The sequence below is a fragment of the Carcharhinus amblyrhynchos genome, chromosome 12, assembly GCF_965287045.1.
Source record: "Carcharhinus amblyrhynchos chromosome 12, sCarAmb.v2.hapA, whole genome shotgun sequence".
Lineage (NCBI taxonomy): Eukaryota > Metazoa > Chordata > Chondrichthyes > Carcharhiniformes > Carcharhinidae > Carcharhinus > Carcharhinus amblyrhynchos.
Genome location: NC_137335.1, coordinates 44,156,542 through 44,168,533, shown reverse-complemented (window position 1 = coordinate 44,168,533; position 11,992 = coordinate 44,156,542). Strand labels below are relative to the sequence as shown.

Sequence of the window (11,992 nt, the reverse complement as noted above, 5' to 3'; positions counted from 1 at the left end):
GTAAACCAGAATGATTCTTATGTAAATGTAAGTATCAGTAAACACCAATTAAAATATTGCTGGTTCAGCAGGGATGCACAGCAAATCCAGTGTCCAAGTGTGTTGCGACTTAATGCTCTGTAACAGCAGTCAAGAGTTCCAAATTACCATTCAGAGATACAGGAAATGCATTTCCAATTTTTTCCAAAGGAATTAGAATTCATATAGATTGCCAACCATTTTAAAACTTCAATTTACTAATCATCTCTCAGGTAAATACTTGTCCCCTGATTTTATTTCATTATTATGCATGGATTCTTTTTTCCTACTTCGAGACGATTTCCATAAATCCCAGATTAGTAAGGGTGCAGAATTTGAATTATTTTTGTCTTTGTTTACTTTCCGGCATTACATTTTTATTTTGAGCTGTCAGGATTAAATTAAGTGCATTCTCCATCACTGGCTCACTCTTGCCGTGCTGCTCATGATGGTAAATTATTTAAAAATTCAGTGACGCTCTTGGAACAATAGCACTGCTAGGTCACCATCTGTTACAGTTTGCTACCTACACACAAAATGAAGTGCATCATGTAATCATCTTGTAATGCATTATATATGTGTTGGAGAAGGTGTTCATGGAAATATATGATTACTGTATCAATGTGTGAATTCATGAATAATAGGCTCTATCATACAGAAAGCTGTAATTTAATGCACTTTGCGCTGATGGAAGTAGCAAAGTGGAGTGCTTTTAGGAGTCATTAATGTATACTTGTTAACATTAGCAATCACTTATGTGGTGACATAACGTCTGTGACAGTCTATAGAATTCTGTCCCTTGTCAATACACTCTGGTGCTTTCTCCGGTCTGTAGTATTTCCCTTTAATCAGGATTGATTTTCACTTTGATTCAATTTGCAGTTTCTCAGCAAAGCTCTCAGCAGGAAATTTGAGAATTTGGTAATGTTGGATTTGTCCATTATAAAGAAAATGCTATGGCATTTGAGGTTAGAGCTCAGTGTAATCAACAAAAGAGCAAACCACCAGTTATTTCTTGTTTCACAATAAGGGCAGCATGACGCTTAATGAACAATAATTGAATGTAAAACTCAGTTTTCCGCATCACATTTTTATTGCCATTTGCATTTATTCCTCTTCAAGGAAATCAGTTTGACCTACAGAATGTTGTTTTTAGTTCAATTAGATCTGTGCTGAAGCATTTTAAATGATCAATTAAGGCTCTTTAATGTTTCCACTTAAAAGGCATAGCTAGACCAATGATACTTAATTAAGAGAAATGTGCGCAAGTTGTAGTGTTCACCCCTAAGGGCAGAATGGTGGGACAGCATGCCAGATCACCAATATGTAGGACTGCAATGTGCTGAGTTGCATGAGTGATTTTGTCACTTTGCTTGAATCTTGTATGTCTCTCTTGTGGGGACGATGAATTGGATTCAATTTGAATTACTTTTTGGAGCAAGCAAGGACATGGATTAAGGGCTTGCCCTGTTCAGTCTGTGCATTAGCTTTGTAACTTTAAGGGTGGAGTAGTTTTTTTAACAAGCCCAGATTAGCATGGTCCACGTGGTAACAATTTTCCTATCTATACCACATTCCTCTGAGTGGTAATCTTGAGTGAGATCCTGGGATGTTCAAACCACAGAGGATTCAGTGAAAACACAAAAGGAAGGAAAAATTCGATAAGATAGCTGAAAATTATTTAAATATGTAAATGTCACTTAAGCTCGATAATAGGCATTGAAAAAAATTCTTTAAGACTAATGTCTAATGGCCCATAATTTTCTATCAAAATAAAGGTGGGGCTAATAACACTTGCAGTTATTAATGCATAAATGCTAAAGAAAATCTAACTGAGAGACGGATGTGCAGTTAAATGCAGAAATCGAAATGTTACTGCGTGAAATGTGTCACTCCACCACTAACTTTGTGGGAGAGGCACCTTAATGCCTGCCCCAGCAGTGAAATGGACTAAATGGCATGTTGTAACAGTGTTGATTTACATTGTCATTACAAACAAGTGCTGTTTGAAAGTGTCAGAGTTTTTTTAAGGGTATGATAAGTGTTAACTGTTACTTAGATTGAAGAATCATTACTAAGCACCATTGACTCTGAAGTAGGCAGTATCAATTAGAATATGTAATTTAAAGTCAAATCACACATAAAGAATGAAATAAAGAGAGGGAGAAAACAGAATTGAAAGATAAAGGGGGAAAAGCAAGTTTTTAAAAACTTTTTATGCCTCCAACAACAATTAAAATCTGAAGAAATTATTTCCAATAATTAAAATCTGAAAGAATGGAATTCCACATTAACAAAAGCTCATTTTTAGAATCAGAGAGCTTGTTTGACAATAATTAAGACTTAATACACCATAAAAATGTATTTACTCTGAAATGGATATGGCTTTTCCTTTTCTGGCAAGTTCAGAAGGTATGTGTTAGTTAAAGTTGATGGTTTATATATTGACGTCAGAAATAGGATTATGTTAACATTGCAGTGAGGTTACTGTGAAAATCCGTTAGTTGCCACACTCAAGCACTTGTCGGGTACACTGAGGGAGAATTTAGCATGGCTAATGCACCTAATCAGAACGTCTTTTGGATTGTGGGAGGAAACCAGGGCATCAGGAGGAAACCCATGAAGACACCAGGAGAATGTGAAGACTCCGCACAGACAGTGACCCAAGCTGGGAATTTTACCTGGATTCCTGGTGCTGTGAGGCAGCAATGCTAATCACTGTATCACCAGTTAAGCACAGTAAGTTCACACTGTACAGTATATTTTAATGTCAAATTCTTGAATGAGATAACTGGTGTAGTACAATTTGTGAAGAAGCAGGACAACCCTGGCAGTAACTTCCTGATTTCCATATTCATGTTGCTATACTTTAGTAATGATGAGCTCTGTTACCCTCCGCTATTTTTACAGCAAACTCTGGCGGAATGTTTCCTTTCACTTTGTTGTAGAAACCATTTGGTAATCTCCCGGAATGGATTGGCATTAGTCTGCTGTGCATCTCAAAGCTTTTTGAAGAGCTTCCTTCACGTTAGCATAATGCAATTTGTGCCACATTTGGCCTTTAGCATTGAATAGTGGAATATAAATTGTGCAGCCAAAGAAGCCATCCATTTGTAAGAGGCGTCACGTTTTCTCAGTAGCCCAGAAGATGTTTTTTCTAAACACATCAAGAATTTTCACAATCATATAAACAAGTCAAACAAACTCATAAAATTAATCTTTTATGGTCTTTGCTCACTCCGAGTCTTGGTTCTCTTGTCTTCACTCTCTCTGTTCTATTTTTGAGGGCTTTGCTCTTTTGCAGTGATTAGTGGGAGAAAATTGATGCAGTGGGAAATCATGGGTTGGATTTTGTATGGCACCGTATAACCCCACCCCCCACCTCCTCCCCTTCCCATCTCACCCCTCACCACCAACCACGCTCAAGCACACACATACACCACAGAAATGTGGGATGAGCCCTTGCCCAGGAATACTCCAGCTACCATGCAACTATTTTGCACTCAGCACGACTTCAGTCGACTCAGGGCATCCACCCCTATCTGGGCCTTAGAGAGCTGTCAGCCAGTCTGATTGGCTGGCATCTCTGTAATCCCAGCAATGCCATGTATGGCGTGGGGGCAGCGGGGGAGGCGGCAATGCCTCCAATGGGCACAGAGAACCTCCAAAGGAAATCCTTCCCCCCCCCCCCACCCTTCTTTCTCATTATCAGTGCAACCAGTAAAACCTGCCAGGCCAACTGCCTGTTCTGTCAATTCTCACCATGTCCCCCTACCCCCCCCACCCCCACCCTCACTCCACTGCCACATCTTCACCCCGTCCCGTTGTTGTGAGTAAAAGATTAGTGGGCCTGGGTGAGACAGTTAAGCAGCTACTGCCTCCGTAAAATGGGAGACCGATCAGGATCAGAGACAGAATGCGGTGGGGAGCCCAAGTGTTGTATTTTACAAGCTCCGACCTTCAAATTGTCGGTGGTCAGTTGTAAAATCCAGCCTCATAAGTATTTCACCTTCTCACTGTAAATGTGATTGTTTCATAGTCTTTGGAAGTTAATATTTAAAATATATAGAGGAAGATGGCTGAACAGTAATAACACTATTCTACTATACCGTCACTTTGAAAAAGAAACTGGGGAGACAAAATCATGAAAGTGTTGGTGGGAAAAAAACTAAAGTTAAGGGGCCAATATAGGAATGCAGTATCTTTTGCTGTGGTTGTTGAATGCTTTTGACATCAAGGCAAGCCTAACACATTTTATGTTTTCTGCCAGTTTTATTGACTCATTAACTACAGATACTAAGCTTCGTAATGCCAAAATTGGAGGAATATTTTAATTTGTGAATCTATCCCAATACTGGATTTGGATTGAACTCATGTTATTTAATTCTGTAACAGAAATAGTCTAATGTTGAAGTAAAATATGTATTATCAGAAGGTACAACATAGAATTAACAAGTGTTGATTTCCATAGCAAATATATTTTTTTTATATAAATGCTAGTACACAGTAAATAATTCAACAAGTTTTGATTTAAGATAATGGTAATTTATTTTAGCATTCAATAACCCTGAGGTTTCTATCCAGTAATAATGTGGCCTATACACCTCTTTGGCTTTAAGCTGTCTATTGATCAGGCTTAAACACCAATAACAACAAGCTTACGTTAATACTTTTATTGGCAGATTGTGAAGACTTGAGCTGAACTTGCAGTTATAGGCCAGGGAAGAACTGGAAAGCATTGAGGAAAAAGGGCGGGGATGAGTTAAATAAAGGAGCATCATGGGCAGGATTTTCCAGCCTTTCCCATTGGCAGGATCTTCCACTCCCACCAGCGTCAACCTCTCACTGGTGCGACTGGTGAGCAATGCAAATGTCTATTGACTTCAGTAGGACCAGAAAACCCTGCTGGCAGCCAATGGTCAGCCACCTCAGCCACTAGAAATCCAGTTGCTTGGGATGGGGTGGAGGGGAGGAGGGTGTTGGTTGCTGAAAATCCTTGCCAATGTCTTACTCTGTGGCCTCAAAACTGGGTTGCATTTAGTTTTAACAAAGAACAAGTCAAAGTGTGGGTAATTTTCAGGCCTCCCTGCGGTGTGTTTTCCATGGCGGGAGGCAGCATGCCATCTGCCAGTGGTGGGATCTTCTGGTTCCCCTCCTCACTGTCAATGGGATTTCCCATTGACTACACTCCACACCAATGGGAAACCCACAGCAGAGGTCCACCAACGGCAGACCAGAACATCCCACCGGCGTCAGCAACTGAAAAATTCCAGCCTATGATTTAAAGGGGTAACCCTTCCAAGTATAGCTTCAATTTGAACATAACCCAATTTGCCCATTTTAAACCCCGACCTGTTAGAAGCTTGATTTGCTTTAACTGACTCTAATATTTTCCTGTTCTCGTTGGGTGAATTTGATCATCACCAAGGTTGTAGAGTCTGACCTTACTCAAATGAATTTTGTTGGAATTTGAGAACCCTATATCGTGAAATTCTTGAGGCTTTTGTAGTGGAGTGTTTTGATTCACATTAGAAAATTAGCCCCAGGTTTCAATGAACTAACATTTATAGAAACTGGTTTCTTTAAATTTTTAATGAAATGTTGCTTTTATAAAGTAAAATTAGAGAATTTTCTGTAACCATAGAACATAGGTAGACAAATGATTATTAATGTCTATATATCACAACCTGATGGGATATTGTATGCCAAATTAATTATAGATAAGAAAACACTGTTAAGCCATCCTCTCGCTGACTAAAAACCTAAGGGTTGAAATTTGCTGCCATATCTTAAATAGTGTGTTAGTGGCATTTGTGCCAATTTGCAACCACTTAAAAATTGGTGCAGAGATCTACCTATAAATTGTTGATTCCATGTAGCATTTTCTGATTTAAAAAAAATTAAGATTGAACTATTTCTGTTACTGAATACAATATCAATGAAGTCCATTAAAAAGATCTGCCAATTAAAATATTTATTTAGTTTTAGCATTACAATAGCTGAAATGTTAATAGCCGTTTGGTAATATTGAGTATTGCTGGAAAAAGATATTTTTGTTCTTGCACTTATCAGGATAATCGCAAGGATACCAATGTCAGGGATGGCCATAGCTTTATACCGGGTAAGAAGAGGATGCTGATTGGTTGGCAAGTGAATCCTGATTGGTAAAGGTGTTACCATGGAGAATGCATCAGTTGATTGTGGCTGACTGTTAACTGCCAAGTATTATTTGAAATTTAAACCAGGCAGCTTGACTCTAGTCAGTGCATTGCTCTGTGGAATGAACCAGTGAATTGCTGCCACTTATTTTGTTTAGCTGAAGCAGGTGCAATGTGTATACTTGTTATTTCTGTCTGCTTACTTATTAATATTTGTAGGTTCCAGCACATGCAATAGCACCCACACTGTGAGCCTGACAATGTTAAATTGCTTGTCGGCATAATGTTTTTTTTAGCACACTGAGAATTATTTGGCAAATGTTGTCCAATCACGCAATCACATCAAATGTTGGACGCTGAGTTTTGCATTTTGCAAGCACAGGATGGTTGACTATGGTGAGCACTTTACTCATTGCGAACAGCGGAAGTGACATGAGGTTTGATACAATCCACCAATCTTTGGGATGTGCGGCCTACATAACTAGCATCATGCTGGCACTGAAGTTCAAATGCCACATTACTCATTACTCAGTGTGATAGACAGTAAATACTCATATAGTATAAAGTTGTTGTTTCCCCTAACATTAGTACTCTTGCAATTGTCCTGATGAATACAAGACAAAAAGCTTTGATAAAATCTATTTTTTTCAACCACACTCAGGTTCAAAAATCTTTCCCAAATCTCAGCTTTTTAGATCAATTCGTATCACATGAATGATGAAATTTACCCTTCTGGCATTCCTTAAAACCATTGTTTATTCATATTACTAGTTTCTTCTGAGTTTCATTTGAAAAGGTACCAGCATAATATGGTCCAAAAGGCTCATGACATATATTGCAAGGGCAATCACTTTGCTCGATAAGCCTGCCTGAGGAACCTGCTAGCTGCCCCTCAGACTGGGATTCTATAGGGTCAGTCCACTTCTCAAACTCAGTCTGATTAAAAATAAAGGGTCCTGTAAAAGCTAAAAAAAGAAGAATTGAATTGATGTGTTTGAAAACTGTCACACAAAGGAATTTTGCTATCACAGCATTCGTTTGGAACTTGATATTGTTTTCATATGCGACCTTTTTAATACAACTAAATTCTTTGTAGTTTCTCGGGGAATTTAAAACACGCACTTATTTTTTCTATCATTATTAACCATTGCACATGGGTCTTTCATATTGAAATATAATTGAAAATTTAGAATTATCGCATTTTTGATCTTGTGAACTACAATCAACTTCTCATATATTCTCATGAATGGAATGCTGCCCTTTTCTTCTCAAAGGAGTTAAAATTTCAAAAGTAGGGAAGTCATGCATCAATCCAACAGAGCTGTGGTCAATTCCCCTCAGGAGCATTGCGTTCAGTTTTGGCAACACAATCTAAGAAAATATACAATTGCTGTGGAGGAGGTATAGAATAGATTGACCACAAGTATACCAGGCCATAATGTGGTCAGATTGCACAAACCTGATGGGTGTAGTAACAAATCCCCTGAAGCTCTGCCTCTTTCAGAAGCAGTGTGGTATAACTCCAGCTTTGTGCAGATAGAATTGCAACAAAAAAATCCACTGCCAGGAACAGATATTGCAAGTGAAATTCTCCACACTCTTCATCTGTCTCAGTTAATGTTAGTGGCTGATCTGCCTTATAATTTTTGGTCCAAATTGCCCCTGGCCCTTAGTCATTGTAAAAGAATGAAACTTGGAGCTGCAGGTCCAGTGTTCCTAATTATAATATGTGTATAAACAAGACACAGAAGAGGCCAAGAACATGCAGAGAATCAATCTAGGCAGTGTTTAATTGGGGGAAATAACTTCCACTAAATTATGCCAGGGGACACAGTGGTGTTGTGGCATTGTCACTGGTCTAATAATCCAGAGACCCACAGTAATGCTCTGGGGACCCAGGTTCAATTCCCACCAGGGCTGATGGTGAGATTTGAATTCAATAAAAATCTGGAATTAGGTTGAGTGATAACCATGACTTCCAAAATCCATCTAGTTCACTAATGCCCTTTAGGGAAGGAAATCTGTTGTCCTTACCTGGTCTGGCTGGCCTGTATCTGATTTTAGATCCACTCTTAAATGGCCTCAATAAATGCTGGACCAGCTCGTGATGCCCACAACCCCGTATATAAAAAAAAATCTCCCTTCAGTGTTTTAACAATGACAAATGCATCTATGTAGAATAAAAGTAAAATGGGTTTCCATTCATAAAGTGCAGGTGATCCAATGGACCCTATCCCAGCACACAGCTCAGCAAGAACCTTCACCAGAAGTGTGCTGTGAAGCTCAGGTGATGAAAAGTCTTCCTGTGGCGAGTTCACACAATACATTCCAGATTTAGATTGCAGTCTGATTTCTGATTGGTCCCATCACCTTTGGATCTCTGCAAAGTAAAAGCTGTTCTTCAGCAAATTGTCCCAAATGTATAATAATGAGATTTGTCATACTGTGTACCTTAAAAGAACACACTTACGCCAATGTTTGATTTGAGGAATAAAATCTTTATTGAACAAACTCAGAAGAGTTTGAGCCAGCAGAGCCAGAATGGTACAATGAAGTGAATGGATGAATTAGCGAAGGAATAAGTGAATATCAGTAGGAAGATGCAGCGTATGAAACACAAGTGTGAAATGAGCTTCTCAAGACCAAAGCAATATCCATAAAGTTGCATCAAAAATAGCTCCAACCTGTTGCTCTAATGTGTATCGGAATGAGCTCAGCAGCAAGCCTGCCATGCCTCCCTCATTTTGGGTGAGTGGGCCTGTAATCTCTTCCACTCAGATTACTACTCATAAAATATCACTCCTAGCAGTGTATACAAGCTGGTAGCTATGGTTCCTGGAACTCTGAATTAAAATTACTGCTGCTCAGGAATAAATTAACAGCTAACTGCACATGATGCATTTTGGCTAAGATCAAGCCCAAGATAGGGTGCTGTGCCGCATCTTGTCAACTTGGATCTTTTTTGTCTCTCTTATGGGGACTTTGAACTGGATTCAGTTTTTTTTTAAACTTTATTCCAATCCACCAAGTCAAATTAAAGCCAGTTCAGAGTCCCAACAAGTTGGGACATTCCCGATCCATGCTGACAAGACAGGGCTCTCACCTCCTGTCTTGGGCTTGACCTACATGATCCAAACTGATTGGAGTAGGTGTAGTTCCACCTCCAAGGCTTGATCTCATTTGCATCTTAGCCCAAAGGCCCAGATACCGCTTTAAAAAATTGCTTCAAATGAAGCTGAAATGTAACCTAATGACTTCAACCAAGTGCAGCGTGTCGATACTACACTTGATCTCAGCCAAAAGGCCGAGAAGGATTTTGAATTTGGTTTTTGCAGCAAGCAAGGAATGGATTTGAGTTTGACCGGTCCACTCAGCATTGACTTTGTAACTTTAAGAATAGAGTAACTTTTAAAAGAAAACTGCACATGATGTGAAGTGCAGATGAAATCTCGATCCTTGTACTAGCGAGAATTAGGTGCCACTACAACTGTTGGAAAAGTTCAGATTTGAAAGAGACCCAAAGGTTCAACAGAGAAAGCATAGTTCAATTTTGAGGATTGTAAAACAGACAACCAAGTTATTACAGAATTACGAATGGGGGAGTTACTAGAAACAGTAATTCAGGACAAAATTAAGTCACTTGGCTGAATGTTCATTACTTAAGGAAAGACAACATGGATCTGTTACTGGAAAATTATGTTCAATTGTTGCTGGAGTTTTTTGAAGAGGTAACAGAGAAGGTTGATGCAGATAGTACTGTTCATGTCTGTACATGGACTTTCAAAAGGCCTTTTGATAAAGTGCCGCACAACAGACTTGTGTGCAAATTTATGACTCATGGAATAAAAAAGACAATGGCGACATGGATATAAAATTGACGGGGTGACAGGAAACAGAAATTGTACAGCACATCCTAGGTTTTATTAATAGGAGCACATAGTGCAAAAGCAAGGAGGTTATGTTAAACTTTTACACAAAACTGATGTAGCATCAGTTGGAATACTCCATCCAGTGTTGTGTGCTGCTCTTTCAGATGGATGTGAAGGCATTAGAGGAGGCGAAGAAAATTTATGAAAATGATTCTAGACATGAAGAATTTCAGTTACATACAATTTTTGGAAGTTGGCACTGTTTTCCTTGGAGAGGAGATGGTTGAGAGGAAATTTGATAGAGGCCGTGATAGAAGGTGTGAACAGAATGGAAGGGGAAAAACTGTTCCCCATTGTCAGAAGGGTCGAGAACAAGAGGACATAGGTTTAAAGCAATGGGCAAAAGAAAAGTGATGGCATCACAAAGAAAAACTATTTCATGAAGCGAATAGTTGGGATCTAGACTGCAGTGCCTGAGTGTGTAGAGGAGGCAGATTCAATCCTATTACTTAAGAGTGAATTGGATTATTTTCTGAAAAGGCAGAATGTGCAGGGCTATAGAGAATAGGCATGAGGTGAATTGCTCCTGCAGAGAGCTAGCACATACATGGCAGGCTGAGTGGCCTATTTCTGTGCTGTAATCATTCTGTAATAGATGTAAACAAGCCACCAATAACTAGTGGATCATGACATGATTATGCTTGTCTAACAAACCAGCTATAAACAGTAGGTTAAGTATGCCTTTAATTTCTCAAAAGTGAAAATAAATTATTGATGTTTTTAATTCAAATTGAATCCAATTCATGTAGTCAGGATAACTTATTCATTGTATCAGCTGGGCTCATGGTCAGGACTCATAATTATAGATTTTCAAAACTGGCTAGAAATAAATCAGAAAGTTCAATGGAAGCTGTTTGTGGAGTGTCAGTAACCCCTTATATTTAATACAGGCAGTAAATGGTGGTGGTGTTAACATCACTTTGGTGGTGTTAACATCAGTTTGTGTATTCTAGTGGAAGTTCAACACAGTGGTAAACCCAAACATAAACAGAACAAATTACAGGAGAGAGAAGTGGATCCAATTAAATTATTTTCTGTGAATCCGAATGTAGATGATCCACATTGGAACCTATGCATGGACTACAGTTATTAGATTAGTTTAGTTTATTTATTAGTGTCACAAGTAGACTTACATTAACACTGCAATGAAGTTACTGTGAAAATCCCCTAGTCACCATACCTAGGCACCTATTCGGGTACATTGAGGGAGAATTTAGATTGGCCAATGCGCCAAACCAGCACGTCTTTTAGGCTGTGGGAGGAAACCAGAGCACCCAAAGGAAACCCACACAGTGATGGGGAGAATGTGCAAACTCCACACAGACTGTCACCTAAGCCGGAATCAAACCCAGGTCCCTGGTGCTGTGAGGCAGCAGTGCTAACCACTGTGCCACATGCCACCCACCTAGACAGGTACAAGTAACTATACTGATCTTTCCCTGGACATGGTAAAATTGAGGGATGGCACAGCAGATTTTCAAAATAAGCATACGAATAAGTAAAGTTCAAGTAACTGAGCTATTTAAGTTGGACAACGTGGGTAATTCAGCAATTTCCAAAGGGGAACTGCATTAGTGCTTGAACTGTGCTTCCTTCAAGTCTAGTGCCCCCAAAACTCTGGTGGGGGATTTGGTGGAAGGCTGCAGGGAGGAGGATGCACTTGATAACTTACCTTTAAAAACAAGTTGGATTAATATCTACTGAGGAGGGTAGCAATGGTTACAGAGATTTGTCAGTATTTCGTATTGTTACCAGGGAGGTAGGGGGTGGAAGTTTTAGATCATTATGCTGCATTCAGTTGCTTGCAGTGATCACAGATATGAGACAGGGTTACAAAACTTTTGCACCAGTTCTCCCATTCACACTCCCTCCAAATGAGTCTTGGAA

General features: G+C 39.2%; 1 non-coding gene across 1 annotated transcript; it reads right to left on the bottom strand.

Annotated features, from left to right (window-relative positions):
* Positions 1–9,300: 9,300 nt before the first annotated feature.
* LOC145351268 (U2 spliceosomal RNA) lies at positions 9,301–9,492 on the bottom strand. Its single transcript, XR_013888374.1, has one exon. It is a non-coding gene; the product is annotated as a U2 spliceosomal RNA (small nuclear RNA).
* Between the last annotated feature and the right edge of the window lie 2,500 nt (positions 9,493–11,992).